The following is a 13,584-nucleotide window of genomic DNA, read 5'->3' on the forward strand; positions in this document are numbered from 1 at the left end:
GGATGATAATGTGGTAAATTGGATCAGCAAATTTGCTGATGATACAAAGATTGGAGGTGCAGTGGACAGTGAAAAGGTCTTCAAAGTTTGCAGAGGGATTTGGACCAGCTGGAAAAATGGGCTGAAAAATGGCAGGTGGACTTTAGTACAGATAAGTGTGAGGTATTGCACTTTGGAAGGACAAACCAAGGTAGAACATACAGGATTAATGGTAAGACACTGAGGAGTGCAGTAGAACAGAGGGATCTGGGAATACAGATACAAAATTCTCAGAAGTGGTGTCACAGATAGTTAGGGTTGTAAAGAGAGTTTTTGGTACGTTGGCCTTTATTAATCAAAGTATTGAGTATCAGAGTTCAACCACTTTGTGCACAACCGTTGGAGTTTAATTAATGGGGTCTTCTGTCCACCAGTTGATCTCCTCCGACTTCCTCGACCCGCCGCCTGGGACCAACCAGGTGGTCAACCAGAGCGCGTCCAGCACGTCCTCCCTCTTCGGTTCTCCTCCCGAAAAGCCCACCAAACCACACCGTCCCCCAGCCATATGAGACAGAATATCACCCACAAAAGAATTACATGGACACTCACTGGTTCGTTCACTCCCTTATCAATAATATAACCCAAACAAACAGGGAAAGAGAGAACTCCTTACATCACAGTTATTATTACAGAAAAGTCATTTTATATAACATACAAAGAAGCCATTTAAGACACCTCAGCAGCCAGTGTAACCAAGACCCAGTTACACTTTCCCCCCACCAAATAAAGTTATGTGCTCATGACATTAAAGGAGTTCACCAATCCTCCTTGCAAAACACAAAACCCAACCCAGGTGCATAAAGCAGTGACATAACTTCCCAGGGCTGTAGGTATCACACCCTGTTCTCCCAGCACGACATAGGTCAACCTCTCTGGGGGGTTCCTACTTCTCTGAGACCTCTGTACCTCCTCTGGCGACCCTTCCAGCTCAGATACTACTGGAGACACCCTGGGTCTACCTGTCGAACCCTCGCCCGCTCCCTCACTGGGACCCCTCAGCAACTTGGAGCCCTCTGTCTCGGGTTCTGGTTCCACCCTCTCTCCTTCCAAGGCCGGCTGTATCCCAGGCTGCCCCCCAACACTCTCCCTCCTCTCACCTAACTCAGTGGGGGAAGGGTCAGGAGCCTCTTCTTCCAGTACCGGGGAATTAACGAATGGAAGCAGGTACCACACATCCGAATCATCATTTTCCAAATCAGTATCCTTCTTCGGGGCCGGGCATGGTTCCCCCTTCCCCGAAGTGGGTTCCCCCATCACCCTGCAGCTCCGTATAATCCTCGTACTAGGCACAGGCTCCACATCGGGCGCTGGGTTCACCTGCACCTCCTGTCCCAGGGTCAACAGATGGTTGCGATGGAGAACTTTGACAGGCCCATTCCCATTCTCTGCTCTCACCCGGTAAACAAGGTAGATTCGGCATCTGGCTCTCTACCACATTGGGGTGGCCACCCAGCGATCCGCCAACTTGTGCTTACCAGGTAGTCCTAAATTCCGTATGAGGACCCGATCTCCCGGCAATAGTTGGGAGAACTTCACTTTCTGATCATACTTCCTCTTTTTCCTCTGATTCTGCTTGGTGGCTGCCGCCTCAGCCAACTCGTACGCCCTTTTCAACTCCCTCCTCGTAGCGGACACATACTTCAGATATGGCTTCAAAGGTAATTCACCTGCTTCGGTCCCAAAACAAAAGTTAATGGGCAACCTCGCTTTCCGTCTGAACATCAGATAATAAGGCAAGTACCCCGTAGCGTCATTGCGGGTACAATTGTAACAGTGAACCAACTGGGCGATGTGCTGACATCACTTACTCTTCTGACTGATCTCCAGAGTACCAAGCATGTCCAACAGGGTCTGGTTAAACCTCTCGGGCTGAGGATCACCCTGCGGTTGGTAGGGCATGGTCCTGGATTTCTCACCCCCAAGCATATACAGTAATTCATGGATAAGCCTGCTCTCGAAGTCCCGTCCCTGATCACTATGTATCCGTTTGGGGAGGCCATAATGAACAAAATACATCTCCCATAACACCTTTGCCACTGTAGTCGCTTTCTAGTCCTTAGTGGGAAAGCCCTGTGCATATCTAGTGTAGTGACCCGTGATGACTAAGACATTGGCGGTGTTGCTGGAGTCTGGCTCAGTAGACAGGAAATCCATACACACCAGGTCCATGGGTCCCGCACTCTGCAAGTGGGATAACGGGGCCGCCTGCGCAGGCAGGGTCTTCCTCCGGATACAGCGATTGCATTTCTTACAGTATTCTTCAATCTCCCCCCTCATCCGGGGCCAGTAAAACCGGTCCTTGACTAATCCATAGGTCTTCTCTACCCCTAAGTGCCCGGAATCATCATGTAGTGCCTGGAGCACAGTCTTCCGATACTTCTCAGGCATGACTAGCTGCCAGCGCCGGGGGTGGTCCGGGGGCGACGTGACGTGGTTCTTCAGCTTCAACCGGGACCACTCCTTCAGTAGTAAGGGCACTGAGGCGAGTTTTGTCTTCTCCGCCTGAGCTATAGCCTCCTTTTTAGCCGCGTACCAGATAGTGTCAATGCTCGGGTCATCACGCTGAGCCGCCCCCATTTCCTGGGGGCTCAACTCCGGCAGCTACCTGTTCCTCAGAGCAGTCAAATACAGTACACAGTCATTATCGGCCCCCAATTGATCACTGCCCAATCCGGCCCCATAGAGTCCCTGGCTTTAGTGTCACTCGCAAATTGCCACATGGCCTTCACTCCCGGGGCAGGGACACTCTCCCACACCTCAGCCGTGCCCGATCCCTCATGCGCCCGATGAGATAAAGCATCTGCATTGATGTTCCGACTCCCTGGCCGGTACTTCAGGCTGAACTCATAGACAGACAAGCCGCCAACCACCGATGCCCAGTAGCGTCCAGTTTTGCTGAGGTCAGAATATAAGTGAGAGGATTGTTGTCCGTCTTCACCTCAAACTTGGCCCGGTATAGATAGTCGCTCAACTTGTCCACCATCGCCCATTTCAGCGCCAGAAACTCCAACTTGTGAGTGGGATAGTTTCTCTCAGAAGGCGACAAACTTCGGCTGACAAACGCCACCAGCCTCAGTCTGTTGCCCTGCTCCTGGTACAGGGCAGCCCCCAACCCCTCTCGGCTGGCATCAGTGTGTAGCACATACGGCTTCCGGGGGTCGGCAAAAGCCAACACTGACTGGGGCCTGTGTCAGCGCCCTTTTCAGAGATTGGAACGCCTCCTTGCATTGAGCATCCCACCTGGGTCCAATGGGCTCCGACGGGTTCAGATATTCTCCTGCCTCCTGCCCTCAGTCTCCCTTCCTTTTCTTCCCCACGGGAAAAGCCGCACAAAAACTGGTTCAAGGGGTGACTCATTTTAGCGTATCCTTTCACGAATTGCCGATAATACCCACAGAACCCCAAGAATGAGTGCAGGGCGCTCACAGTCTGGGGTCTCGGCCAGGTGGTCACTGCGTCTATCTTAGCCGGATCAGTAGCCACTCCATCTCACGAGATTATGTGTCCGACATAGCCGACAGACATCTTGCAGAACTGGCATTTGTGCAGGGAAAGTTTCAACCCTTCCTCCCTCAGCCGACTTAACACCTTTAGCAGCCACTCATGTTCTTCCAAAGTAGATCCAAACACTATCAAGTCATCTAGATACACCAACACCTCGAGCCAGTTCATATCCCCCACTGTCCTCTCCATGACCCTCTGAAAGGTGGCTAGGGCCCCTGATACCCTCAGGGGCATTCATTCGGATTGAAAGAATCCCAGGGGACAGATGAAGGCCATCTTCTCTTTATCAGCCCCATTCATCAGAATCTGGTAACACCCACTCCGCAAATCCAATACACCAAAGCACCGGGCACCACTCAAATAGGCCAATGCGTCTTCCACCCTCGGGACCGTATACTGGTCAGGAACAGTGCGCTGGTTCAGGGTCCTGTAGTCCACGCACATGCGTACCTTCCAATTTTTCTTCCTTGCCACCACTATGGGGGATGCACAGGGGCTCCGGGACTCCGCGATAATCCCTGCATCCTTCAACTGCTGCAAGTGCGGCCGCACATCTTCCACGTCAGCCGGGGCCAGTCGCCGCGACCTTTCTCTAAACGGGATGTCGTTAGTCACCCGGATAGTGTGACAAGTGCTCTTGGAACAACCCACATCAAACTTGCCCTGAGAAAAGACATCTTCTCCACCAGCCTTCTCTTACACTCCGGCGGCACAGGGGAGTCCTCAAAATTAAAGGCCTCTTCGGTCAGCCAATAGTTTTCTTTTCTCCAATAGTTTTCCTCCAGAGGGCCTCACGGGGGCACTAGACATCACCGTAACCGGGAACAAGTGCGCAAGGGGCATCCCGCGCTTAAAGGTGATCTCCCTCTCCGTTGTGTTCCTTACCATCACCCCCATCTGGCGTGCATGTAGAACTGAGGGCCTCTGCAATTCAGGTGTCACCAGCACCCCAGCCGGGAACCGGGACTCCCCTTCCAGGTCGTCTGGGGCATCTACTAATAGGGCCTCGCCCGCCGGTACTCCAGGGAATATGGGGATCCCCAACACTATGCGACCTCCCCTGGCCGTATCACTTTAGGCCTCGCCTGAGGACACCACACAGTTCCTCGTTTGCACTCAGGATCCAGCCCCCTGAGGTCACCTGCTTCCTCGAACGCCGCTCAAAACACTGGGTGTACCGAGAGGGTCTCCAGGAAGTTCTCCCCCACTTTCTCCTTACAGGCTCCCAGGAGCAGTCGCACAAGAGGGGTGTTAGTCCCCAGCAGCAAGGCAGCGCCACCGGTTTCCACCGGGTCCGGACAAACCAACACCAACGTCTCAAGGGCTTCCGACACTCCCACATTGCCCTTCGAGAATTTCAATCTCACTGACAGGTATGGGTAGTACCCATCGTACGGGTAGTCACTGTCACTTATGCCCCAAATCTCCAGTGCATTAAACGGGGTTATGGGCAAATGCTTTAGATATTTGTTGTAGAACATCCAGTACAATAAGGTGACCTGCGACCAGGTATCAAGGATGGCCCTTGCAAAGATTCTCTCTATCCATAGGGACACGCTGGAGCGGGGTCCCACTAATCTGTCCAGAATAAGGGCTTGGGCTTACGGGCGTCCCATGGTAGATTTCGGGGAACGTGTTCCTCTAGAGACTCCAGTCCGTTCCCTCACTGAGTCTCTCCGAAGTTTCCCGGCACCTCTCTCTTAGTCGCCTGGGGGCTTGCCCTCCGTGGGGCGTCTTGTCTCTCTCAATCTCTCTGGAAGTGTCCCTCTTCCCCACAGCTGTAGCACACCCCCGGTCACTCACATTCCTGCTGGAAATACCCCTCTTTCCCACAGTTATAGCACACGCTACCCGCTGCCCCTCTCCTCCCGGGACGCCCGCCACTCTCAGCACTCTGAGCGGCCCGCCCCCTGAAAGGGGTGCTCTCCTTGTCAACCCACTCATGCGAGGGTCCCCTACCCACCTGGAACCCCTTGGGTCACTCAGTTCTCAACCCTGCCACCACCCCCAGTACCACTGAGGATCGTCCCCGGTGGCCAGAGTTGTCTCTCCGGCCCAATGCGCTCTCATCCTCCCACACCTCTCTAATTAGCTGAACGAATGATGGAGGGGGGCTCCTTTTATAGGACTGCCGGAGACTCCAAGCAACCTTTTCCTCCCCCAGGGAACCCCCAGATATTTGATTCATCCTCAACTTCGCCACCTCGTCCACCTTCACTACCCCTCGGCGCCGCAACCCATGAAGCATTATCTCCAGCCGAAAAATGTATTCTGAGAGCTTTTCCCCCTCTTCCCCACCGCATGTTTTGAAACTCTGCTAAAAGCTCCCAGGGACCTCCCGTCAATCCAAATGCACCCTCCAAAGCAACACACATCAAAGTTGCTGGCGAACGCAGCAGGCCAGGCAGCATCTATAGGAAGAGGTACAGTCGACGTTTCGGGCCGAGACCCTTCGTCAGGACTAACTGAAGGAAGAGTGAGTAAGGGATTTGAAAGTTGGAGGGGGAGGGGGAGATCCAAAATGATAGGAGAAGACAGGAGGGGGAGGGATGGAGCCAAGAGCTGGACAGGTGATTGGCAAAAGGGATATGAGAGGATCATGGGACAGGAGGTCCGAGGAGAAGGAAAAGGGGGAGGGAGGAAACCCAGAGGATGGGCAAGGGGTATAGTCAGAGGGACAGAGGGAGAAAAAGGAGAGAGAGAGAGAGAAAGAATATGTGTATATATAAATAAGTAACAGATGGGGTACGAGGGAGAGGTGGGGCATTAGCAGAAGTTTGAGAAGTCAATGTTCATGCCATCAGGTTGGAGGCTACCCAGACGGAATATAAGGTGTTGTTCCTCCAACCTGAGTGTGGCTTTATCTTTACAGTAGAGGAGGCCGTGGATAGACATGTCAGAATGGGAATGGGATGTGGAATTAAAATGTGTGGCCACTGGGAGATCCTGCTTTCTCTGGCGGACAGAGCGTAGGTGTTCAGCAAAACGATCTCCCAGTCTGCGTCGGGTCCCGCCAATATATAGAAGGCCACATCGGGAGCACCGGACGCAGTATATCACCCCAGCCGACTCACAGGTGAAGTGTCGCCTCACCTGGAAGGACCTGAGTGGTGGTAAGGGAGGAAGTGTAAGGGCATGTGTAGCACTTGTTCCGCTTGTCTGACCGTATCCCTTCTCTATCACCTGCCTATCCTCCCTCTCGCACTGTCTCCAGGCTTTCTCTATTTGTGAGCCAACCGCCCCTTCCTCCGTCTCTTCAGTTCCATTCCTACCCCCCAGCAATTCTAGTTTAAACTCTTCACAATAGCCTTAGCAAAGCTCCCCACCAGGATGTTGGTCTCAGGCAGTGATTATAATATGACAGAACTCACCCTGCAGTTTGAGAGGGAGAAGCTAAAGTCAGAATTAGCAGTATTACAATGGAGTAAAAGGAATTACAGAGGTATTGAAAGAGGAACTGGCTAAAGGGAAGGGGACACTAGCAGGGATTACAGCAGAACAGCTTTGGTGGGAGTTTCTGGGAGCAATTTGGAAGGTGCAAAATAGATGCATCCCAAAGATGAAGACGTATTCTAAATGGAGGATGACACAATGGTGGCTGACGTATAATATAGCAAAAATTAATGGGAAGCTTTTAAAGACCAACAGAAGGGAACTGAAAAAGCCATAGGACAGAAAAGATGAAATATGAAGGTAAGATAGCCAATAATATAAAATAATATTTTGCTCTGTTCTTCACTGTGGAACACATTAGCAGTATGCCAGAAATTCGAGAGCGTCAGGGGGCAGAGTTAATTATAGTTGTTATTACTAAGGAGAGGGGAACGTCAACTCAGACCATGAGAGGCCTGCATCGGGCATTTTTATGCCTTACAAGGTGCAGACTGGAAGTCTATGTGGGGGTGCCACTCCTTGCACAGACACTAGAACAATGTGTGATTAAGTGCCTTGCTCAAGGACACTAACATGCTGCCACAGCTGAGGCTTGAACTCGTGACCTTGAGATCACTAGACGAACACCTTAACCACTTGGTCATATGCCCAACACAATACTAAGGAGAAGTGCTTAGGAAGTGGAATGGTCTGAAGGCAGATACATCACCTGGACCTGATGAACCATTCCCCAGGGTTCTGAAAGAGGTAGCTGAAGGGACTGTGGAGGCATTAGTAATTAATTTTCAAGTATCACTAGATTATGGAATGGTTCCAGAGAATGGAAAAATTGGAAATATCACTCTACATTTTAACAAGGGAGTAAGGTAGAAGAAAGGAAGTTACAGGCCAGATTGCTGGAGTTCAGTGGTTGGGAAAATATTGGAGTCCATTATTAAAGATGAGGTCTCAGTGTACTTGAAGGCACATGCTAAAATAAGCAGAAGTCTGCATGGTTTCCTTAAGGGAAAATCTTGCCTGATAAACCTGTTTGAATTCTTTGAGGAAATAACAAGCAGAATAGACCAAGGAGAGCCAGTGGATGTCGTATACTTGGATTTTCAGAAGGACTTTGACAAAGTGCTGCACATCAGGTTGCATAACAAGAGCATATGGTATACAGGAAATCTACAAGTATGGATAGAAACACACATCAAAGTTACTGGTGAACGCAGCAGGCCAGGCGGCATCTCTAGGAAGAGGTACAGTCGATGTTTCAGGCCGAGACCCTCCGTTAGTCCTGACGAAGGGTCTCGGCCTGAAACGTCGACTGTACCTCTTCCTGGAGATGCTGCCTGGCCTGCTGTGTTCACCAGCAACTTTGATGTGTGTTGCTTGAATTTCCAGCATCTGTAGAATTCCTCGTGTTTGCGTTTTTAAGTATGGATAGAAGATTGGCTGACTGGCAGGAGGCAAAGACTGGGAATAAAGGGGCCTTTACTGGTTGGCTCTGGTGACTAGCGATGTTCCTCAGATGTCTGTGTTGGGACTGCTTCTTTTCCACATCGTATGTCAATAATTTATATGATGGAATTGATGGTTTTGTGGCCAAGTTTGCGGACATTACAAGGATAGGTAGAGGGGCAGTGTAGTGTTGAGGAAGCAGGGACTCTGCAGGACTTAGACAGATAGGGAGAATGGGCAAAAAGGTGCAGATGGGATACATTGTAGCACAGGGAAGTGTATGGTCATGCACATTGGTACAATGAATAAAGGTTAACTTACAGGTTGAGTTGATGGTAAGGACTAGAATATAAAAGCAAGGATTTAATTCTGAGGCTTTATAAGCCTTTGGTAAGATCACACATGGAATATTGTCAACAGTCTTGGGTCCCTTATCTGAGAAAAATGTGCTGGCATTGGGTAGGGTCAAGAGGAGGTTCACGAGAATTATTCCAGGAATGAAACAGTTAATGTATGAAGAGCATTTGATGGCTCTGGGCTTATACTCGCTGGAATTTAGAAGAATGAGGGGGAATTGCATTGAAACATTTAGAATATTGAAAGGCCTAGATAGCATGGATGTGGAGAGGATGTTTCCTATAGTGGGGAAGTCTAGGGAGAGCACTGCTTCAGAATAGAGTGTACAGGAATGTCCATTTAGAACAGAGATGAGAAGGAATTCCTTTAGCTAGAGAGTAGTGAGTCTGTGGAATTCATTGCCACAAACAGCCTTGAATCAGTGGACTGGAGTGTATTCAGGGATCCATGTTCCATTCTTAATGAGCATGTCACAGTCGTCACTGACTTCATTAAAATCTATGTGTATGAGTATGTGCCTACGAGGAGATACTGACAATACCCAAAACAAAAGTTGTGAATGAACTGGGAAGTTCATAGTTTGGTGAGGGCATTGAAATCTAGTGACCCAGGTTTCTACAAAAAAAAAACAGGTACGATTTGCAGCGGGCTGTTTCAAGAGCAAAGGAGCAATTCTGAACGAGGTTGGAGGCGGAGCAGATGCACATCAACTATGGCAGGTTTGGAGGTCATTGCTGCCTACAAAGCGAAACCTAACATCATGAATGGCAGTGATGCTTCACTCCCAGATGAGCTCAACGCCCTTTATACACGTTGAAAGGGAGAATAAAACTACAGCTGGGAGGATCCCTACAGCCTGCACCCAGCACCCAGTGACTATGTGTCTCAGAGGCAGATGTCAGGCTGTCTTTCAAGAGGGTGAACCATTGCAAGGCGACAGACCCCGATGCAGATTCTGGTAGGGCTCTGAAAACATGACAGGCGACAAACGGGGGTGCTCAAAGACAGTTTCAATCTCTCAGTGCCACAGTCCGAAGTTTCCACCTGCTTCAAAATGGTAACTATTATACCAGCGCCCAAGAAGAGCAGGATGAACTGTCTTGATGACTATCACTCAGTATCAATCACTTTTACGGCGATGAAGCGCTTTGAGAAGTTGGTTATGGCTGGAGTTAACCATCGTCTCAGCAAGGACCTGAACCCACTACTATTTTGTCTATCGCCCCAATAGGTCTACCACAGATGTGAACTCATTGGTTCTTCACATGGCCTTGGTTCACCTGGACAATGCAAATATCTACATCAGGATGCTGTTCATTGACGACAGCCCAGCGTTCAACACAATCATTCCTATAGGGTTGATTGAAATGTACCAAAACGTGGGCCACTGTACCTCTGTCTGCAACTGGATCCTCAACTTCCTAACCAATCTCTGCACATCTCCATGCCATGAAGAACAACAGTACCGAGCCACAGGGATGTTGTGCATAGCCCACTGCTCTACTCTTTCTACACCCATGACTGTGTGGCTGGGAACGGCTTAAATGCCATCTACAAATTTGCTGATGATACAAATATTGTTGGCAGAATTTCAGATGGTGATGAGAGGGTGTGCAGGAGGGAGATTTATCAGCTAGTTCAGTGGTGTCGCAGCAACAACCTTGTACATAAAATCAGTAAAACCAAAGAACTGATTGCGGAGGAGAAAGGGTAAGATGAGGGAACACACAACAGCCCTCACAGAGGAATCAGAAGTGGAGAGAGTGAGCATCTCTGAGGATCTAACCTGGACCCCACATATTGATACAGCTACAGTTCATTAGGTGTTTGAGGAGACTTGGTACATCACCCAAAAAAAAACACTCGCAAATTTCTACAGATGCACCGAGTAGAGCATTCTAACTGGCTGCATCACCGTCTAGTATGGGGGTGGCAGGCTACTGCACAGGATTGAAATAAACTGTAGAATTGTAAGCAGACTGCTCCATCATGGGCACTAGCCTCTGTAGTAATCAGGACATCTTGAGGGAGCTCAAAGAAAGGAGGCGTCCATCATTAAGGACCCCTATTACCCAGGTCGTGCCTTGTTCTCATTGTTACCACCAGGAAGGAAGAAACATTAGTACTGTACCTGTCTGAAGGCACACACTCAACGATTCAGCTTCTACCCTCTGCCATTCAATTTCTGAGTGGACATTGAACCCATGAACCATACCTCATACTTTTATTTTTGTACTACTTATTTAACTATTTAACATATACTCTTACCGTTTTTCTCTTATTACGTATTGCATTGTACTGCTGCCACAATGACAATAAGTTTCACAATATATGACGGTAAAATTAAATCTGATTCTGATATATTTAAAGCAGAGGTTGATAGGCTCCTGATTAGTCAAAGGTTACAGGGAGATGACAGAATGGTGTCGAGATGGATAATCAGCCTTGATGGAAAGGCAAAGCAGGCTCGGTGTGCTGAATGGACTAACTCTGCTGTCTTATGGTCTTACCTTTTGTAACCAATACCCATTTGGGATCTTACCAAAGGTTTTAATTCCATGTACAGTGGAATACATCAAATGCTCTACGTTCATTTTAGCATTTCCTAACAAAAAATCACTGGAAGTAGTCAGACTGGACTTCCTCTTGAAGTCCTGGTGCTATCTCTGAACAACCTTTGTCTCTTCAAATGCAAATTAATCCAATTCTTTTATATTCTTTTCAATGATTTCCTTAGATTCTTTATTTTTGCGGCCCCTGACTACTGTTAAGCACATCATGTTTATTTTCTCCGATAACGTTTATTGTCTCGTGATGAGAATATACTATAGAATGTCTACAGGATGCAGACATTGTTGTATAAAATACCCAGCTACATTGGATCTAAACTGATGACTCATTTTCCATTTGCTGTTGAATAAATGATAACGTGGTACCACTTCACTCCTCTACCCGTCTTGATTGAGCTAATTGTGCCATTGTCAAATGAGATTCCAACTGTTAACTAATGTCACTGGGCTGTGCTGTCTATTTTGCTTCAGATACAGTACAGCCACCACGCTCCCTGTACTGCCTTTCCAAAATTAAAAGCACAATATGAAAAACTAGCTCGGGTCATAGAGGATGGGACTTCAGCTTCTATGTTTGAGAGAACAAAGATGGATAGAATCAGTGGATTAACAGCAACATTGTGAGGGCGTTTCCACTACCATTAAAAAGGATAGAAGTGGTCTTTTCTTGACTGTGAGCCCATCAGCAATACGATTTATTAGATTCAGACTGAAAGGAAACAATCACAGGGCATCCTGAGTTTTGCTGAACTGATTCTTCCTTCATGAGTGAAAACATAATCCCCTACTGCTGATGGCTAGCCAGCATTTAATATCATGATAACTGTTTTATTGTGAATTTTCAGTCTATTTTGTGGCTGAATGGAACCATGTATAGTTGAGGCCGTTGAACTTCAGAATTTCACTTAAAATAATTCACTGTAGGTAAAATATTAAAGAACTCAAGAAGCGAGTTTGCATGGACTGATTTGTATTCCTTTAAATAGACTAAAGGTGATTTAACGGAAATGATTAACGGTATTGAAGAGGGAAGCTACATTTGTTTGGATTGAGACTAGAATGAGTTGTATTTGATGTGAAGCACTATTCCACACAGAAGTTATTGGGAAATTTGAAACTTTGCTAAGAACCTAGGTCAGTCAAAAACTTAACGATAGAAGTTCAAGCAACACACATCAAAGTTGCTGGTGAACGCAGCAGGCCAGGCAGCATCTGTAGGAAGAGGTGCATTCGACATTTCAGGCCTAGACCCTTCGTCAGGACTAACTGAAGTCTCTTCCTTCAGTTAGTCCTGACGAAGGGTCTCGGCCTGAAACGTCGACTGCACCTCTTCCTACAGATGCTGCCTGGCCTGCTGCGTTCACCAGCAACTTTTATGTGTGTTGCTTGAATTTCCAGCATCTGCAGAATTCCTGTTGTTTGCGATAGAAGTTCAGTTGTATTTGAAAAGGACTGAGCTGCCAACAGAATGAAAGGTTAATCAGTACAAACAATTTAGATAGGAAGATGTACTGATGACTTGCCTTTCCAGTTCAAAGTTTTTTTTGAAATGTCAGTTCATAAGTTAGGGAAGTATACTAACTATAAAATCAGCTACCTTCTTTAGGGAGGGATATCAATAATTGATGACTTAGGCAAGTGAAGCAGTAGGTTCTAATATTTCATGATCATTAATTAGTCTAAAAGCTAGTTTGACCTTAACTTGTTGCTTTTATCTCTTTAATTAATCTCTAGTTTTGAGTTGAGGATTTATGGAAAATGACCTAACTGAAGAATATATTTTAAAATCAAAGTGTTGGAAAGATCAAAAGCAACCCTTTGGAAAGAGTGAATACACGAACAATTATGCCTAGTTGCACAAAGCTGTCTGAGCCCTTTAATCATGCATTGACCTTGCAACTGAGGCTTTTATACTTCATGAAAAGCCGGATGTAAGACTTGATTAAATATTGGTTTCGTAATATGTCCTTAAATAGATTCCACATTGGTCTCACCAACTTCTTTGCAATTGGGCTGAAGACAAATTCCTGAATCTTGAGAGGCTATTAAGAGAAAAAATCCAGGGGCTCTCTGGGTAATGCAAGACTTTGATTATGGAAATCCAACTTTATGCAAATTCTCCCAAGAATTTTTAAAGAACTTTTTAAGATAGCAATAACAACAATAATAAAATGCCTAGTAGTATTCATTAACAATTAGATGCAATAGATCACCTATTTGTTTAATTATCGGCAGTGTTTGGGCGAACACAGGATATTCAATGAAATGAGAGAATTAT

The sequence above is a fragment of the Mobula hypostoma genome, chromosome 3, assembly GCF_963921235.1.
Source record: "Mobula hypostoma chromosome 3, sMobHyp1.1, whole genome shotgun sequence".
NCBI classification, from domain to species: domain Eukaryota; kingdom Metazoa; phylum Chordata; class Chondrichthyes; order Myliobatiformes; family Myliobatidae; genus Mobula; species Mobula hypostoma.